Raw genomic sequence first — 8,014 nt, 5'->3', positions numbered from 1 at the left:
CAGCTTTCTAATATTATCTTACCTCAAATTTTGTAGTAACTAACCTTTCCAAAGTCTTCTCAAAGATAGGAGGTAGTATTCCTAAATTTTGGTCCCAATTAAAATTGTGACTTCTCCCTATGCTGTGTTTAAAAAAAAAAAGAAAAAAAAAGATAGGGGTTTGGATAGATAGATGAGAGGGATCTGACTAAACCGCAAGCAGATGACTTGCACTGGGGAATACCTGGGGGCACTGAATTGACACAGTGGGACTTAATACCCATGAAAGAATATGTGGGTTCCAGTGGGAGGGGGCTATGGAGGGTCCAGGTCGGGACAGGGCTATAAAGATGATTCAGATTGTTTGAGATATTCTGTGAAATACAACAAAATTTAATAAAAACAAAGAAATACTAAAATATTTTCAAAATTTAAAAAAATGACTTCTTTTAAAATTTCTAATTTCTTGAAAGTTTGTTTACTTATACTAATAGATTCTTATGATGCAACATGTAACTAACAACTTTAGCAATAGTCTTCTAAATATAATAAATATGAGATTTTTGAATGACAGATGTATTGTTTTCTCTTTAATCAAGTTGAAATAAATATATTATAAAACACGTGTCTATAAAGAGTGTGTTTGGATAAATTGACTTCTTCTGTGTTTGGATAAATTGACTTCTTCTGAACAGGGACATGAACATAACATGGCCATCTCTGTCATAACAGATAGTTTTGTTGGCCTACAAAATGCTTGTCCATACATTTAGGACAAGGAAATAAATGCAAGACAAGTTAAATCAATGCTAACATACCTGGTGACCCTCCTTAGTAGAAGGAGAGAGGGATTGTCACCATTACCTGCCATTCTGTCTACCATTATCCCCCACCCACCAACTCCATGAGATTTTATGAGGCAGATGGAGGAAGGTTCAATAACTGAAGAATGAACTCCATGAAAACTCCTGAGAGAGAGAGAGAGAGAGAGAGAGAGAGAGAGAGAGATCATATAGTTACCTTACAATGGGGAGCATTGCACCAACCAGACACTACAGAGTGTCAACTAAAAGCCCATTGTCAGGAATGGTCTCCATCTTTTTAAGTTGTTGACCAAGGTGGTCCCACAGATCCTCAAACAATACTGATTATTCCCATTGCTCTTTATTTCCCTCTAGAACTTGTCAATAAGTCTCTATTATCAATGACAGTTTATGTGAATTGTAGAACAAACATGGAGAAATCAAGCTTGTATTGACTTCAAAGCTTCATCACAAATGCTTTGCTTTTGCAGTACTGGAAGGTGCTATAAATGCTTATCAAAGAAAAAATAGTCATCAACTTTATCCATCCCTGAAATCTTCAAGGTACAATAATGACTCTCCTGACAAGATATTTGCACAGGAGCAATAGTGGCGTGAAAGTTATAGACTGTTCATAAATGCTTTTAGTGGGATTTAAGTCTTTGTTTCACAAGATTGGACAGTTATATGTCAGGGGTAAGACCATATGTCTAGATAGGTGGTAAACCCTAGGGTAGACACTACTGCTATTATTCTACTAAATAGACATTTTAGTAATCCAACTTCTAATGAATTAGCATTATACCTATATATTAGTGCATCTCTCAGTCCTCATCAGAGATGATTCTTTGGGTTATAGGTAGCAATTAACACAGAGATCCACAACTGGTTAAGGGCAGAGAATAAGAAACTGGGGAAACTCAGTCCTAAATGGGACATTCATATTATATTTCCTCCCCAATAGCTTAGGGATAATTGCAAAAGAAAAGGCCGAAAAGACAGTAGTAGCTAGAGTTAGTGGATGACTACAAAGAAAGTGTTTTCCAGCCACATCAGGACACTTGTATATATGGGGTCACAGTAATTGTGACAGCATGCAAAAGTTTAGTCTGAGCTTTCAATTTAAAAATCCAAAGAGGCTTAGAAAGTAATAAATGGCATTGGTGGTGCAGAGGCTTCCTGGAAGGTGAGATATAATGCAGTGATATAAATGGGAAAATGAGAACAATAAATTAGGAAGGGTGAATACAGGGAAGAGGAGGGAGTGGAGGAGAAATAAGCAAAGACCATTAGAAAAAGCCCTATGGAAACCTACAACTATAGAAGCTTCTTACAGTATATGCATATGCATTATAAAAAGACATTAACTTCCCTTTGAATAAGAGACTGCAAAATGTGTATCTTGGATAGGACTTCTATATTAAACCTACTATTGTTAACAGTAGTCCAAGAGACTCCCAAAATAACACAGGCTTTTGTCAGAGCCCCTGGTTATCTCCCAGAATTCAAATGTAAGATCCTATTGCTAAAGACAGAACATGCTTTAGACTCAGGACTTGAAGTAATAGAGCAGGAACTGAAATGAAAGCCTTCTCCCTGCAAACTAGATCTCATAGTTCTAGAAGACAGTATGCAAACTGCTAAAGGGGAAAAACATCAATCAATGATCCACCCCATCCATAAATCCTACTCACCATAATGACTGACACAGCAAACTTCCTCTATTGATGCAGTAGTGGCACTGTTTTCTGTGGGGTAATCAAAAACTATCTAATTGAACAGAAAGCCCTCTCAATGGGACTGAACTCATGGGTGAACTGTAATTATAGCATGGCTGGAGAGGTCATAGATCCTAGAGAAAACACTATCTCTGTCATATCTCTAGACAAATGAAATTTCTTACCATATGCTAAATATATCCTTATATTTACAGTGAAATATACTGTACACCACTCATCAAAGAAGCTTCTTTTTACAACAGATGGTGGCTACTGCAGAGTTCCACAACTGGTCACACACAGAATCGTATGTCTGAGAGATGATTAGCATTAGGTGACATATCTACAGTAGAAACTCTACAACTAAAGCTTATGGAACGCAGTGGAACAGGGGTAGGGGCCAGGTAGAGAGAATACTAGTGCGTTTGTCAGCTCTCATCAGTAAAGCTTCCTTACACAGCAGAGTGAGATGAAAACAGAAGGCCACAGCTGGCTGTTTTAGAGAATAAGAGACTGCAGAATGTGTATCTTGGATAGGACTTCTATGTTAAACCTCATCCACTCATGGATTAGGAACCATTGAAGGAGAGGGGGAAGAAAGAATGTTAGACCAAAGTTAGTCCATGAATGTAGAGAAAACGAGGCTTTCCGGCCACTGGAAGTTTACACTTATGAACTTGCAGCAATGGTGTCATGGAAAACAATATAAATGCCAACTCAATCAGGCAAAGGACCAGAGTAGAGGGAGGGAAATGTACCATCCTACCCTGAGAACTGTTGGAGACTGATTACTTCTGAATGAGATAGAGTAGATTTTCCTTATGATCTGTAGATAGGCTGACTAAACTCCAGTGGATGAACTTGCATTGATGGACATCTGTCTGGACATGGTACAAATGCTTCCCCTACTAGGTACCATAGGTTAACAAAATAAAAGTGCCAGTGCCAGGAATGGACTTGCTGTCTTCAAATCCTTCACAATGGGCCCCATAGACCCACAAATAATACTGGCCATTGACCCTGGTCTTGGCTAATCACTAGACCTGGATGTTAAGACCCTATTGCTTAAGACATTAAATACATATGCTGTAGAAAAAGCTTGGAGAAATCAAGCTGGTGCTGACTTCAGAGCCTCATCTCTACTAGCTAGCTTCCATAGAGTTGGATGGTGCTATGCATGCTACTGGAAGAAAACAAATAATAATTAATTTTACCCAGCTGTAAATCCTGTGAACTACAGAAATAACTGACTTGGCAATATATGTTCTTTGGTGGAATAGCAGCACAAATATTATGGTATTAAACTGGTATTAACTGGACATAAGTTCAGGTTCTTAGGTTGGAGCCTATACCTAACATTGAAATCAGGCTTAGGAAACTTGGGCTAGATAGGTCACAGGGGATAGGGGAGAGCCTAATACTAACTTTCTACTAAATAGTCATTGCATTAAACTCATACCCATAGATTAATGCATCCCTTAGCTCTCACTAGGTAAGTTTCCTTATGCAGCAGATGGTGGTTAACACAGAAACTCACAACTGGCCAGTATGCAAATAAAAGGCTACAGAGTACTTATTCCTGAATAGCATACCTATATCAAACTCTTGAGGCTCAAGGATTATTGAAGAAGAAGGAGCAGACAGACTGTAAGAGCCAGACATGGTGGATGACCACAGGGAAACATAATTTTTAAGACAGCTGGTCAGTTACTCATATGAACTCACAGGAATAGTGGAGCATGCACAGGATCCAAGCAAGCTCAAACAAGACAAGATCCAAAAAGAGACATAGGGAAGTGGATAAGAAATATAAGCCTAACCTAAGAAATTTTAGGCAATGTATAGTTTCTGGGATGGAGAGAGTCTATTTCTTTTAAGCATTGAATTGGGTGGTGGCAGTAATGGGAGGTGTGGATAGGAAAAGTCATCTAAATATCCATGTTGTATGAAAAGCTCTAAAGTTCAATAAATTATCTTTAAGAACACCTATGCAAGCCCAAAGCAGACAAAATCCCAGAATGAGCGCATGTGTGGTGTTTACTGGGATTTTTGTTGGTTGTTTTTGGGGGAGGGGGGTTCACATCTCTGTTGTTTTAGATAAAACCTTTGGTGATGTATAAACTTATAGACTACTAAATTACACCAGACAAAAAAATAAGAATCATTATCTCTTATTCCAGAGATTTTCCTGCTTCCTGAAACTTTTCTAGTAGTTGTTCCAAAAATGCATTAAAATGCCCTTATTTATGACTTTCTTTTCATTTACAAATATAAAAATCATGTGCATCTGATATTAAGTAGGTCAGTCATGTATTCAGTCTATTCATGTTTACTGAACAGACAAATATATTTTGTTAAAATAAATTTGCAGCATATTTAGTTCTGAAAATATATGTATAAATTTCTAGCCATTGTTTTGATAAAATATATAACTTGAAAAACAATGAACGAATTGGTTTGCTATGTCTTTCAACTGAAAAATATTCATCTGTATGCTAAGTATTTAAATCAAAATAAGGATTTTGTATGAAAAAAACTCTTTTGTTTTGATGTTGTAGAACCCTGAGACCCTCTTCATTCACCCGCTACCCCTGAATCCTTCCACACCCAAAACTAATTGCTCTTTTAGCTTCTGTAAAATGCTTGGCTGCTGCTTTAGACATGCCTAGACATACCCTGGCATGCCCTGACCCCTGCCTGCCATTCCTCACCCCCCTTCCAGGAAACTATAGATTAAGCAAGCTGGAGCATAAAAACTGCCCTATAAGGTAAAAATGGAGACTCCTGGCCACACAGGTAACAGTCAGCACATTCCACAGCCCTGAGAATAGCACCTACCAATAAGAAACGTCCAGGGCTGCATCTTATACATCCAATCGATTTAAAATTATGTTGGCTCATGCGGGCTCCTTGAACCAACCAAAATGTATCTTCAGTATCCCCTCCCCCCCTTTGTCTAAATCCTTTAAAAGGCTCCACTGTCCCTTACTCTGGGCTCTCAGCACGGATCCATTGAGTTGGTGAGGTCTGAGAGGCCGAGCTTAATCCCGAATAAACCATAAACCTTTGCTTTTGCATTTTGGTGTGTTGGGTCCTCGGTGGTCTTTTTGGGGTCCAGTGGATGAGGTACAACAATGTCAGTAAATCTTTTTAATTTACCCAATAGTATCCTAGAAAACTGAAGCTGGCTAAAATTTTAATAGAAACATGCACAAGAAGGACAAATTTAAACTATAGTGTATGTTTGAACACAGACTAATTGGCAGTGAATCAGAAAAATAAAAAAAGTTTATTAGCAAAGCTTGACTAATATTAAATTAATTTGTCTTCTTAGTTGTTTATCACCTACTGCAGTGTTGATGCCATAATATGCCCAAGTATAAACAATTACTTAATGAAAATGTGTTTAAAATGTGGAAAGGAAAGCCTTCTAGTATTTGATGCAGATTTATAATTCGTCTTCCTCCTTCCTTCCTTCCTTCCTTCCTCTCTCTTTCTTTTTCTTTCTTTCTTCTTTCTCTTTCTTTCTTTCTTTCATTTCTCTGTAACTGAGAACACTATTTGAGGTATATATGTTATCTTCTATCACAGTGATTGACATAATTTTGTAGTACATATGCTTTTTAAAAACAAATTAATTGCACCTCTGCTGGGCTGGTCCTTGTATTCCCTTGTTTGCTCATATGGAGTGTCACTATGAAAACATTCTCCTAGTCAGAAGTAGATCATTGCTTTAGAGAATTAGACATTACTGATTGGGGAATTAATTTTGTTCTCTCTCATGTCAGCCAGTCTTAAACACACTTTGAATAGGAAAAAGATTCACAGCCAGGATTAAAAGTCTGGCCATTGGAGTCCAATATTTTCATGTAAATATAACTTGCTAATTGTGATGATTCAGTACTTTTGTTATTTTAAGTTGTATTTATGTATGTCCTAGTGCAAAACCCAAGATCACAATTATATACTTAATAAAATGAATCTGTGTTAAAGTTCACAGAATATTCTATCTACAATATTAATCAATATCCATCTACAATATTAATGAATATCTTGTTTTGAAAATGGCACAATTGTATTCTAGAAAGTAGAAAAGCACAACAGAGTCACCATGGTAAACATGTGGTAGCAATATTTGATGCTGCATTTAAAAATTAATTTTTGCTCTCTTGGGGTGGGTCTATCGCAGAGCCCTCCATGCCTTGACGCCCCTGGCCTCATTCGCCCTTCCATCCCCCTCTCTGTTCTCTGCTCCTGGTTTGGGCCCTGCGCCATTCCTGGTCTTGGGTCCCCAGACCCTGCTTCCTGATACTTTTCACCCAGGCCAGCTTGGTGGCTTCCTTGGGCTCCAGGAGCACTGCTTCTGGACCTGGCCCCACCCTCACCTCTCTCTGCTTCCCTGGACCTGCACCACTGGCTGGCTTTCCTGGGCTGCTCTCTTACCCTCAGGCCTCTCTTGGGGTGGGTCTATCGCAGAGCCCTCCATGCCTTGACGCCCCTGGCCTCATTCGCCCTTCCATCCCCCTCTCTGTTCTCTGCTCCTAGTTTGGGCCCTGTGCCATCCCTAGTCTTGGGGCCCCAGACGCCTGGGGAACCGGTACTGCTTCCTCATCATTTTCACCCAGATCAGCTTGGTGCCTTCCTTGGGCCCCAGGAGCACTGCTTCTGGACCTGGCCCCACCCTCACCTCTCTCTGCTTCCCTGAACCTGCACCACTGGCTGGCTTTCCTGGGCTGCTCTCTTACCCTCAGGCCTCTCTTGGGGTGGGTCTATCGCAGAGCACTCCACGCCTTGACTCCCCCAGCCTCATTTGCCCTTCCATCTCCCTCACTGTTTTCTGCTCCTGGTTTGGGCCCTGCGCCATTCCTGGTCTTGGGTCCCCAGACACCTGGGGAACCAGTGCTGCTTCCTGATACTTTTCACCCAGGCCAGCTTGGTGCCTTCCTTGGGCTCCAGGAGCACTGCTTCTGGACCTAGCCCCGCCCTCACCTCTCTCTGCTTCCCTGGACCTGCACCACCAGCTAACTATCCTAACCTGCTCTCCTATCCTCAGACTTCTTGGGCTAGGTCTATCGCATGGCCCTCTGTGCCTTTATTCCCCCAGCCTCATTCACTCTTCCATCTCCCCCGCTGCTCTCTACTCCTAGTTTAGGCCCTGTGCCATTCCTAGTCTTAGGTCCCCAGACACCTGGGTAACCAATACTGCTTCCTATTCTTTTTCACCCAGACCAAATTAGTGCCTTCCTTAGGCCCCAGGAGCACTGCATCTGGACCAGGCCCCGCCCTCACCTCCCTCTACTTCCCTGGTCCTGCAACACCTGCCAGCTTCTTTCTGGGGATGACAGCCTCTTTCTGGGGCTCTGAGGCTTAACTTCCCACTCCCTGACCCTTTGTATGCAGTACAACCCAGTTACTCAATCCACTTCCTGGGAAATCTTGGGGCTTCTTCCTACCCCATCTGCCTTTGTATCCCTACATGGCACAGCCACGGCCAGGATCTCAGGTCAGTCCAAC

Source organism: Nannospalax galili, unplaced genomic scaffold, assembly GCF_000622305.1.
Source record: "Nannospalax galili isolate Female #2095 unplaced genomic scaffold, S.galili_v1.0 scaffold314, whole genome shotgun sequence".
Taxonomy (NCBI): domain Eukaryota; kingdom Metazoa; phylum Chordata; class Mammalia; order Rodentia; family Spalacidae; genus Nannospalax; species Nannospalax galili.
Note: the sequence above shows the minus strand (reverse complement) of the source record.